Source organism: Prionailurus bengalensis, chromosome D1 (genome assembly GCF_016509475.1).
Source record: "Prionailurus bengalensis isolate Pbe53 chromosome D1, Fcat_Pben_1.1_paternal_pri, whole genome shotgun sequence".
Classification (NCBI taxonomy): Eukaryota; Metazoa; Chordata; class Mammalia; order Carnivora; family Felidae; genus Prionailurus; species Prionailurus bengalensis.
In genome coordinates this window covers 36,213,463-36,225,771 of record NC_057346.1, presented here as the reverse complement: position 1 = coordinate 36,225,771, position 12,309 = coordinate 36,213,463, and positions in this window count along the sequence as shown.

Below are 12,309 nucleotides of genomic sequence, written 5' to 3'. Positions count from 1 at the left end.
ATGGGCATAGATTTTAGAGCTTTGTTTGCATTTTCAAAATCACATTTGTACATTTTCCTGGGGCATGAATCTGTGGTGACATTTTAGTATCACACTTCTTAAAGCATGATCACAGAAATGGATCTATGAATAATTGAGCTAATCCAAACCATAATATAATTTAATACATTCATAAGTAGCATATCTACACTTAATACATTTCTGGTGTTATAGAATTGTTTACATTAAATTTATAAGATAACTGTAAACTTAAAGATTGTCCTTAGGTTTGCTTTTTATTGATGACTTTCTGGGTAGGTTTCTTTTTAATAGTCTTGGCTGATGGTGTTGATTTTTATACCATACAATTATTATTTTTAAAAATAGTTTGTAGTAAATTATATTTTAACTAATCCACTGTTGACTGGGGAAGAAATTTTCAGGTTCTGTATCCACTGTATGTACTTAGATTTATTATTTAATTTTGATGTACGTTTCTTTGTCTTTACTTTCTTTTTAATTTATTTATTTTGAGAGAGAGAGAGAGAGAGAGAGCAGGGGAGGAGCAGAAAGAGAAGAGAGAATCTCAGGCAGGCTCCACAGTCTGACGTTGGGCTCAAACTCATGAACCCTGGGATCATGAACTGAGCCAAAGCCAAGAGCTAGATGCTTACTTAACTGAGCCACCCAGGTGCCCATTTTCTTTGTCTTTAAAATGAATTTTCATGTGAGCAGCATATTAGAATTGTAGTTAAGAGAAAGGTAGCAGATACAGGCTAGACTTCAAATTATGCCTGCCATCAACTGCCTGTATGACCATAACAATTATTACTATCCCTGTTCCTCAGGTGTCTCATCTGAAAAAGATGACATACTATAGAATTTGTATGAGTATTGTATAAGTTAATTCATGTTAAACATTTAAAACAGCACCTCTTTTATAATAAACATCTAATATGCAGCAGCAATTAATTATAACCAACAGGTATTAAAGACAATAATGCCACACTGTATTCTTCAGAGAGTTGAAACAGATACACTACTATATTGTTTGCATAAATCAAAATTTAAAATGCAGGTAATCTTTTTTTTTTATTTATTTATTTTTTTAATTTTTTTTTCAACGTTTATTTATTTTTGGGACAGAGAGAGACAGAGCATGAACGGGGGAGGGACAGAGAGAGAGGGAGACACAGAATCAGAAACAGGCTCCAGGCTCTGAGCCATCAGCCCAGAGCCTGACGCGGGGCTCGAACTCACGCACCGCGAGATCGTGACCTGGCTGAAGTCGGACGCTTAACCGACTGCGCCACCCAGGCGCCCCATAAAATGCAGGTAATCTTTAAATTAGCTATTCTACTTACAGAAATTTATCTCATAGAAATATTCACACAAGCCTGCAAAAATAAAAAAAAAATGCATTACTGACAATATTGAACTATTGGAAAACAACTAAATTTTCACAATAGAAAATTGTTTTAAAAGTCCTGTTTTAAATAGCTTGAAGTTGATGTAAAGATGACAAAGAAAAAGTCTACATCAATTTTGTAAATGAAGGGATGTACAGAACAGTATGACGCCATCCAGTAAATATTTGTGTGTTTAAATGCAAAAACTGGAAAAACTCACACCAAGGTGTGAGAAAAATTAATTTTAGAATATTAACATTTAATATTAACAAAAACGTAAATAATAAAAACCCTCACATATATAAGCAAGTCCATCTAGAAAAATATCTATCATATTAGCATACTATACACACTAGAGTTAATAGTAGGTATCTTTGTCAGTGATGTACAGGAAGCTATGTTTTCTGATTTATGTATGTGCACAGAAAAACTATGTTTAGTAATGTAAAACTAACTGGTGGCTTATAAACACTATATTACTCTAATGAAAAAAAATAATGTGTTTATTTTCATAAGTCACTTTTTCCCATATCATCTTATACAGTAAATTTAACTTATCCACTGCTTCCAAAGATACTTCCACTATACTCACAATTGTGGGTCTTCGTATGCTCCTAACGTTGCCTGAACTTTTCTTGTCTATTCAAAATCTGCCTAATCTTTCACCACACATTTTTTTAAATGAATTTTCATTAACCAGTTTAATCTGCAGCTCTGGAATTTACCTACCTTTCAATTTGACTAACATATCTTTTAAAAATGTCATATACTATTATGGTTATTGTATGATCATCATTTAAAAAAAATTCATTCATTCATTCATTCACTCATTTATATACCTATTCCTCCCAGCTTGGTGGTTACCTTTTTGAAATGTTTCTTTGAAATTTACTTGTTTGTCTCTTTAGAAAATTACCCATAAACTGTATCTGCATATTTAGTTGATTGATTAACAAGGTAATTATAGTTTGGATAGGATAATGACCATTTTTGCCAATATTTACATATTCAAGTAAATTATTCCCAAACACAAAGTGATAAAAAAGCACATATTCAAATTTCCTATTGCCTGAAGAAAAGAATAATGAAATCTGAGTCTACAGGGAAAAATACTTAAAAGGCATTTTCACAGAATGCTTCTAGCAGCACAAATTTTATCTGTGATCCTGAGAAGTCCATAATACCCAAGGATTCAGGGACATCAGGAGTCTCAAAAAAATTCTTCAAAGTTTGACTTTGCCTGGAGAAATTCAATGCAAGTTACACTCAGCCCTTATTGTTTTCTGTAGGTGATGTCAAATTTTATTATTTACCAAAAAAATGTTTTGAAGTTTTTTTAAAGCAAAAGATTTTTCCCGTGGGTAAGGAGCAGTTAAGGAAATGAATTGTGTACATTTGTTTACTATATGAGCCTTCTGTTATACTCATATCAGGAATGCAAAAAGTAGTATATAAACCCAGTAAGTAAAATATCATGGTTAAGAACTGAACAGTTGGCCTTAAAAATAGAATCCAGTTATAAATGAAATGGAAATGTAATGTGAGGTATCAACCGCTGAATATAATAGGTGTACTGAATCTATGGGTATCTAGTAAATTCATATATACACATACATACATACATGCATACATACACCTTGGTACTGAAATAATTAGTGTAGAGTGTCTCAGTCAGTTAAGCCTCTGTCTTCTGCTCTGCTCATGATCTCACAGCTCATGAAGTAGGGCCTCGCGCTGGGCTCTGTGCTGACAGTTCAGAGCCTGGAGCCTACTTTGGATTCTGTGTCTCCCTCTCTCTCTGCCCCTCCCTCACTCTCTCTCTCTCTCTCTCTCCCCTTCAAATAAACATTTAAAAAATAATTAAAAATTAAAAATAAAATGAAATGATTAATGTAAGAAGAAAAACATTAAATGTTAGAAATCACTCACAAAATCAATTAAGTAAATATCTGATTATAAAAATTCCTTATATTAAGTCACTGATTCATTAAAATTTAATAAAAAGAAGTATAAAATATCTTCACTGTCTCTTCCTCTAGAAATGAGAAAATTAAGGCACAGAATGGTAATAAATAAAAAAAAAGTTAGTAATAAAATTTATGTTTCATAATTTCCTATTCCATGCTGTCTCCCAAGAATCACTTATGGATGAAAACTGTTGAGTTCACTCAAAATATCACCAGGAGACCTGTTAATAAAGTAAAAGTAAATTTATCAGGACTTAACTTCAGTAAGGAAGCACACTATCTTAACATCTTGACAGTGTCTCAAAAAGCAAAGAAAGAAGTGGAATATTTATCACACTTTTCAATTTGGGTCCATGTGATTAAAGATTCAAGGTAGAGAACTTATTAGGATTGGACAAAGTTTGTGTGTGTGTGTTTAATTGTTTATGATTGACAGACACATGAAGTAACCCTCTTAAAGTTAGTCTTGATAAGCAAGCTACACTTGGTAAGTAGTGGACAAGTTGTCCAACTGAGTAGACTACTTTATCTGATGAATCTATATGTGAGAATTTTCTTAAAAAATAGTAAAGTTATTTACTGGTTTATGGTCTTATCTCTCTCACAGAAAATTTTCTTGAAAAGCACAAGTAAGTCATGTTGATATAGGTCATAAAAGCCATGTTAACATATCAAGTCAATTTTCAGTTCTAATTTAGTCATTAATAGCCCAAGCTGGAATTAGCCTGGGAAAGTGGTGAGTCAAATCCACACCACAAATATACATCAGGATTCCAGTGGTGGTTGTTTTATATATATATAAAATTTATTTGCTTTTGTTGAATATTTCCATGTTGGGGTGTTTAATTGAACAATAGGTGTAAATAACACTTAAAACTCAAGACTGCACATTAAAATACTAAAATGCAGATACATTCTAAAAAAAGGATTAACATAAGAGTTTTAGTCTATTTCAAATAGAAGCCAAGACAGCATCAATTAAATCAAAGCTACAGATTCTATTTTCAATCCAAAAAGTTGACAGAATACCATATAGGAATAATAGCCAAAGATTCAATTTTTATAATTTTGTTTGTCCTAGTTATTAACAATAATCTCTGATGTAAGCAGAAATATAAATACAATGTTCTTCTTTAAAATAAACAGACTTGAGGGGTGCCTGGGTGGCTCAGTCGTCTGAGCATCTGACTTCAGCTCAGGTCATGATCTCATGTTCATGGGTTTGAGCCCTGCGTTGGGCTTTGTGCTGACAGCTCAGAGCCTGGAGCCTGTTTCAGATTCTATGTCTCCCTCCCTCTCTGCCCCTCCCTGCTCTCACTCTGTGTCAAAAATGAATAAACATTAAAAAATTAATAAAAATAAATGCACTTGAAAGGTAATATTATGTCTAGGGCAGCTTTATTTTGAAATAATACTTTCTTTGTTTTACAAACTCTTTGAGTGAGAATTTCTATGGGCTTACTGGTATTGTATATCTATGACAATCTTTGAATGCTTGCTTTTGCCTATTCTCCTTGCCTCATGGAAAGCATGATACAGAAATAGGCCATCCAAAATTCACCTTAAGTCTTCACTGTTTCAAATCTCAAATTAAGGCTTATACTTTTTCCTGCAAAAATCAAATTATCTCATGATCACGTTTTCTGGAGATGGGGAAACAAACTGTCAAAATGAAACTTGAATGTTTTTGCTAATCGTGAAGTTTTAGAGGAGGGAGTATTGAAAAGCCAATGTTAAATCATAACATTCCCATTCATATATTAGTACCAAGATAAGCTTTTGGTTACCATGACTTAGTTAAGTAATATGTAACTATTTCAGAATAGTGGGAAACTCATTATCTGAAGTAGCCAGTGATACTAGGAAAAATTCATAATTGTTTCTTATTAAACAATACAGAAGAGGTATAAATGACTGTTAACCTCTTACAAGTGCAGAATTTATTTCTATGAGATAAATTTTTACTTAATGAAGTTAGTTTTGACACAATCTTAACTCTTCTTTAGAAATGGTATCTTCCTTCTAAGCTAGAATATTAAGTAGATAAATGGAATCATATTTAAGCCTTATCTCATCTTTACAACATAGCCAAAGTTATAGACCTAATTATTGGATAAGTGTAAATTCATAGGAAAGTTTAACTTACGTTTATGATTGTGGATATGTGAAGAGTAAGAAGGGCTTCAGTAAACTTCTGGGGCATAGCTATTCAAGCAAATTGTTGATTGTCCTTAAAACAAACAAAAAACAACAAAGATTTACTATCTTGATGCAATGGCTCACTAACGTAAACAGAACCCAGAACTATAATAATAGAACATGTGGGGAGAATTCAAGCTGGAGGTGTAGGAAGCTCCTGAGCTCACCTCTTCCCAATGACACAACAAATTGACAACTACAATATAATATTTCCTTCTGAAGGGGACCTAGAAACTAGATAAACAGAGCCTCCACAACAAGAGAGAGCACCAATATGGGTAGAAGAGGGAGAGGCATGGTCTCACTGAAATGAAAAATAGCACACCCCAGGCAGGGCTTTCCATGGTCAGGAGGGATCTCAAATTATCTCTGAGGATACATCTCCCTGAGGAGCAAGAGACTTAAGCTCTATATCAGGCACCCCAAACCTTAGGTTCTGCACAAGAGAAATGAGCCACCAAAATACATAGCTATAAAAACCAACAGGGAATATGTCCAGGAAAACTTGCCCTTAAAAGGCTCAAGTAGGGGCGCCTGGGTGGCGCAGTCGGTTAAGCGTCCGACTTCAGCCAGGTCACGATCTCGCGGTCGGTGAGTTCGAGCCCCGCGTCAGGCTCTGGGCTGATGGCTCAGAGCCTGGAGCCTGTTTCCGATTCTGTGTCTCCCTCTCTCTCTCTGCCCCTCCCCCATTCATGCTCTGTCTCTCTCTGTCCCCAAAATAAATAAAAACGTTGAAAAAAAATTAAAAAAAAAAGGCTCAAGTGCAGACTCATTTAACCTGGAAACCAAAGAAAAACATCATATTGGAAAAATATATGGGCTATGGTTAAAGGAGCTAAGTAATCTTGAAGTCCCTGCTGGAAAGGCAGGAAGCAGCTGGGCCTCCTCCTAGGAAGAGACACTGGTTGTGGATATTTTTGCTATTTATTCATTCATGCTAATTATTGCACTAGTGAGTTTCATTTTGGAATTTTCCCACCAAACTACTAATGCAAGAGAGTGGGTACCACTGAAAGCCCCACAAAACCATGCATCTAGGCTGGACCTCACAGCCCATGGTAGGGTAAAGCCACCTACCTCCCAACATGCCCACAATGGCTGTGGCAGCCTTCCTGGTCAACTATGTCAAGGGAAAGTCTCTGCTACCAGTGAGGCTGCAGGCCACTGGAACACCCACACCATTCATGGCCCGGCCTCACAGCTAGCTATGTTGGCAGCCAGCCACACCAACCAGTATGTCTGCAGAAGTCATGAGAATGGCAGCTACATGAGAAGGGCACATGTAGCTCAAACAGAGGACAACCTTGGAGCATCTAGCCCTGGTGGCCAAGGAATTGTGCTTCTGGGTCCCGCAGGACATCTACTACATGAGCCTACTCCTTCAAGACTAGGAAATGTAGCTGAAATATATAATACATAGAAACAGATAGTTAGGTAAAATGGAGACAGATGAATATGGTCCAAAAGAAAGAACAAGACAAAACCTTAAAAAACAAAAACAAAAACAAAATACTAAACCATATGGAGATAAGCAGTCTGTCAGACAAAAAGTTCAAAGTAATGGTCACTAGGATATTTACTGAACTCAGGAGAAGAATGAATGAACAAAGTGAAAGCTACAGCAAAAAGATGGAAAATATTAAAAAGTACCAGTTAGAGTTAAGAATACAATAACAGAAATTAAATAGACACTAGAAACAATAAACAGTATAAGAGATAATACAGAACAAATAAGGAATTTAAAAGACACTGTAGTGAAAATTACCCAAACTAAATAGTAAAAAGAAAAAAAAGGTAAAAAATGAGAAAAAAATTAAGGAACCTTTGTGATAACAGAAGGAATACTCACATTCATATTATAGTGGTCCCAAAAGGAGAAGAGAGAGTTAAAGCAGAAACATATTTGAAAAAATAATAGTTGAAAATGTGCCTAAATTGGGGAAGGAAACATACATACAGATCCAGGAAACACAGAGGTTCCCAAAAAGATGAACTCAAAGTACCATATCAAGCTATATTATAATTAAAATGTCAGGGCTCAGTCAGTTAAGCACCTGACTTTGGCGAGGGTCATTAGCTCACGTTTGTGGGCCAAGTCCTACACTAGGCTCTGCACTGACAGTGGGGAGCCTGCTTCAGATTCTCTCTTTCTTCCCCTCCCCTGCTCTCTCTTTCTCTTTCCCTCTCTCTCAAAGATAAATAAATATTTTTTTTAAATTTCAAAAACTAAAGATAAAGGGAGAATCATAAGAACAACAAGAGAAAATCAATTAATTTCATATAAGGTAACCCACATAAGACTATAAGCTTATGTTTGACAGAAACTTTTCAAACAAGAGGGAGTAGAAGAATATGTTCAAGTTGTTGAAAGAAAAAAGACATAGAACCAAGAATACTCTACCCAGCAAGGTAAGCATTCAGAATTGGAGGGGATTTAAAGAATTCCCAGACAGGCAAAACCTAAAAGAGTTCATCACTAGTAAACCAGATTTACAAGAAATATTAGGGGATTTCTGTAAGAAAAAAAGTAAAAACCATAACTAGAAATAAGAAAATATACGAAAGAAAAAATCTCACTGATGAAGGAAATATATAGTAAAGGCAGTGGGTCAATCATTCATAAAGCTAGTATGAAGATTAAAAAAACAAAAGCAACAAACCAACTATATCTACAATAATTAGTTAAGAGGTACACAAAATAAAAGCATATAAAATATAACATCAAAAGCGTAAAACATGGGGGATGGCAGTAAAAGTGTAGTGCTTTTTTAATTTGTTTGGCTTAAGCAATACCTAACTTAAAATAGACTGCTGTATACAAAAGTTTTTATATATGAACTTATGGTAACCAAAAACCTATATGTTAGAAGATGGAAGAGAGACAGTACAGTATCCTTCAAACTAAGAAGACACTTTGAGACCAGAACATGAAGGAGGCAATGCAATACAGTTTTCATAGTTTTATTCAGGGTAACTTACTGGTGGGGGCATTGGGTAGGTGATATTACAGGCATTTCACAGCTATACTCTACAAAGTCCAGAACTTAGTTCACAAATTTTATAGAGTAAAGGAACGTGCAGAGTGTATTGTGGTGAAGTCGAAGGGTCTAACATTTAACAGGCCTCATGGCACACCTGTGCACCAGAAAGGGAGGGGGGAAAATATGTTATCTCTATCAGTTATCTAAACAAGTTTAGGGAAGATCAGAACAAGGAATACTGCATTCAGGACAGAACCTGGAACATTAGTCTCCAAGGGTCTGGAAAACATAACCAAAAAGAAGATCATCTTGCATACACGAACAAGATGGAGGGCCAAAGATGGAGTCAGTATTGTCAGCACTTCTACACTTCACCCCCAACATCTTTATAGACCTTACAGCCTTTACACATCACTCTTCCAAATGACTCTACAGCCAGATATTGGAAAATGACTTGCATCACTATGTCACAGCAGCAATATAAACAGCAACATGTGATTAATACGCCTGTAATACACACAAAGAAGAAAACCCAGTAAAGAGGTGAACCATCCAGTGAAGGCATCAGCAAAAGAGACTCTTTTCACAGACCCAGCAGTGAAAGCAGTTGTGATTTTCAGCAGATGTGGTGGCCCATGAAGGAGACACTTCCTGAGGCAATGGGGATGGGATGGGAGGTACATCAGCAGTGTGAGGCTATGGGTGAAAAGACAAATGTTTTACAGGCAATAGACATGGCAAATCTTCATTTATCAATGACACAGTAGCTGTTTAGTTCCCATGAGCCAATACCACTCCTGACTTTTGATCATTCCTAATTCTTTTTTTTTTAAATTTTTTTAACGTTTATTTATTTTTGGGACAGAGAGAGACAGAACATGAACGGGGGAGGGGTAGAGAGAGAGGGAGACACAGAATCAGAAACAGGCTCCAGGCTCTGAGCCATCAGCCCAGAGCCCGACGCGGGGCTCGAACTCACGGACCGCGAGATCGTGACCTGGCTGAAGTCGGACGCTTAACCGACTGCGCCACCCAGGTGCCCCGATCATTCCTAATTCTTGATGGATAGGGCCAATTCTAGTTACTCCATGCTGAAAAAGAGGGTAGATCAGAATTTGAGAAATGAAACTACCTTATAATGAATATCCACCTGCAGATATTCACTGGTACAAGGTTGAGCCTCATCCTTTGTGGAACCATTATTTTGGAACTCTCATGCATAGTCTCAGGCAGCATCTTATTGCATATCTCATGACAAGATAAATTAGGTAAATTCAGTAAAACAATTGTTTCATGTCAGACATGGTCCTACAAATAGGTTTTCAAAATAAGTCCTACACTTTGCAAGAAATCAGGTAGAAAATTATGCAGATACTTAAGAAAACAAGATGAATTCAGGATATAGACCAGTTTTAAAGATAGAAACATTCATTCAAGGACAATTAATTCAAACTAGAATCTAACAAAATCATCCATAAAGATGTGTTACTAAAACATATTTTTTTCTCTTTAAAACTACCCTCATTTCCATCACAGAGAGCAAATTAAGGTAAGTTGTTTGTAACAAATTTTGCCTAATTATTTACATAAGTTCCCTAAGAATAGTCACTGACCATATAGGTTCTTTTAAATCTGTTTTGCTGAAACATTTCATAAGAAATCTCAAATTGAACTTTTAACATCCTTTCCAGGGTAAGAGTCAAGCCAAATAGTTACCATCAGACCCACCTATAGATTTGGGTTACTTTCACTCTTCTCAAGATTCCCTAAATATCCTGAGGTTCCTGAGCCTCCCAGGAGGTGACCTTCCTTAAACACATGGTAAAACCCTTAGGAACCCTACAAGCAATGTACCAGGCTAATTTTTCCAAAAGGCTTTATTAGTTGGATGAACTCAACCTTAGTTCCCCAAAGCTGTCTAGTCATACATGAGTCTATGCATGTTTCTCTCTCAATCTCTCTCTCTCTCTCTCTCTCTCTCTCTCTCTCTCTCTCTCTCTCCAGTATGATGTTCTAGCCAAAACCCTGGTAATATAACCAACTTTCCAATAAGATCCTGTTTCAAAAAGAACAGATTATTGTTGAATTTATGCAAATAACTATAATTGCCATGGAAGAAAAAAATATTCACTGAGTTCCTGAATTCTAGAATGATTGGGTAGGGAGAAAAAGATGTTTCAATCTGCTCACAGAGGAAATTTTACCAAATTTATGTTAGTCATAGATATGTTAAGGAAAAAAGGTTTCCTTAAATCCAGAAAAGAAGACCTGTTTCTGGGGAGGAGGAAGATGGAGGCAGAGTAGGAGAACCTTAGGCTTTTCTCCTCCCATGAGCATGACTAGATAACTATCAAACCACCTTAAATACTCCAGAGATCAACCTGAAGACTGACAGAACAAACTCTACAAGTAAAGGGAAATAAGAGGCCATATCAAAAAATGTAGGAAGTGTGGAAAATGATCTTAGTGGAGAAACAGGTTGTGGGTGCTGCAGAACGGAGAGAACTGTGGTCTTGGAAAAGGGTGAGAGATAGAGGAACACACAGGAGAATAGACAAGAATGTTTTCCCAAAGTCATTGACTTTGAGAGGGGCTCAAATGAGAGGGGCTAAGTTTTATGAGTTCTTGCAATCAGTGGGGTGGAGCTTAAAGTCTGGACTTTTAAAAGTCAGCAAGCTGGACTACGATAGAGCCAGTGGGAACTGAGCTGCTCTTGAAGAGAAGGCAGGGAAATGACCTGGGGGAAAACAGCTTGGAAAAAGCAATCTGAAGAGCACATTGGGCACAGAATGGGGAGATATTTGTTCTTTTTAGACTGCATTGCTGAGCTGGAGTGTCATGGAGACATTTCCCTGGGAACAAAGTAACTGGCTGGCACCATTTTTCTCCCCAATCTGACAGCATAAGCACAGAGCCACCTGTGGGAAACAGCTCAGCATGGACACTGGCTGCCTACTTTGCTTGTACAAATTGCCTCCCTGGTACTCCAGTGAAACTGTCCTTCTCAGTCATGCTTGCTTCGGTCCCAGTGTGGAGGGACCCTCTCACAGAAGAGCAACACAAACCCCCACCCACACCACATCTCCTGACTAGAGTTCTGCAGTAACTAAGTTCTGGTGGAGGTGGTGTCATGTCTCATTTCACAAGAAGACCAGATCACACCTACTTAAAACTATCCACATTCAGGTCAGGGACAAAACACTGCCCACTGCAGGCAAGGAAAACATCTGCAGATCACTGACCTGAGGGCAAAGCAGCCAAAAACAAACAAAACAACAACAACAACGACAACAACAACAACAAAAACCAGCAGGGTACATGCAGCCCACACCAGATACCCTCCCTGAAGCACCAGGCCGTGGGCACTACATGACCTCTTCTTCATTAGGTCATTACTTTCAGGAGCAGGAGACATAACTGGTTTTTCTACCATAGAGAAGAAGGCAAGAATTTAGACAAAATGTCAAGACAGAGGAATTTACCCCAAATGAAAGAACAGAATAAGACCATGGCTAGAGACCTACACAAAATAGATATAACTAACATGTCTGATTGATAATTTAAAGCACCAGTTAAAGGATAGCTGCTGGGTTTGAGAAATGAACAAAAGACATCAGACCCATACCACAGAGATAAAAGTTTGTAAAAAAAATGAATCAGAGATGAAGAATGCAATAAACAAGATTGAAAACAGGCTCAGTGAAATGAACAGGAGACTAGAAGAAGCAGAAGAATGAATTAGTGAGAGAGGAGACAAAATAATGGAAAATAATG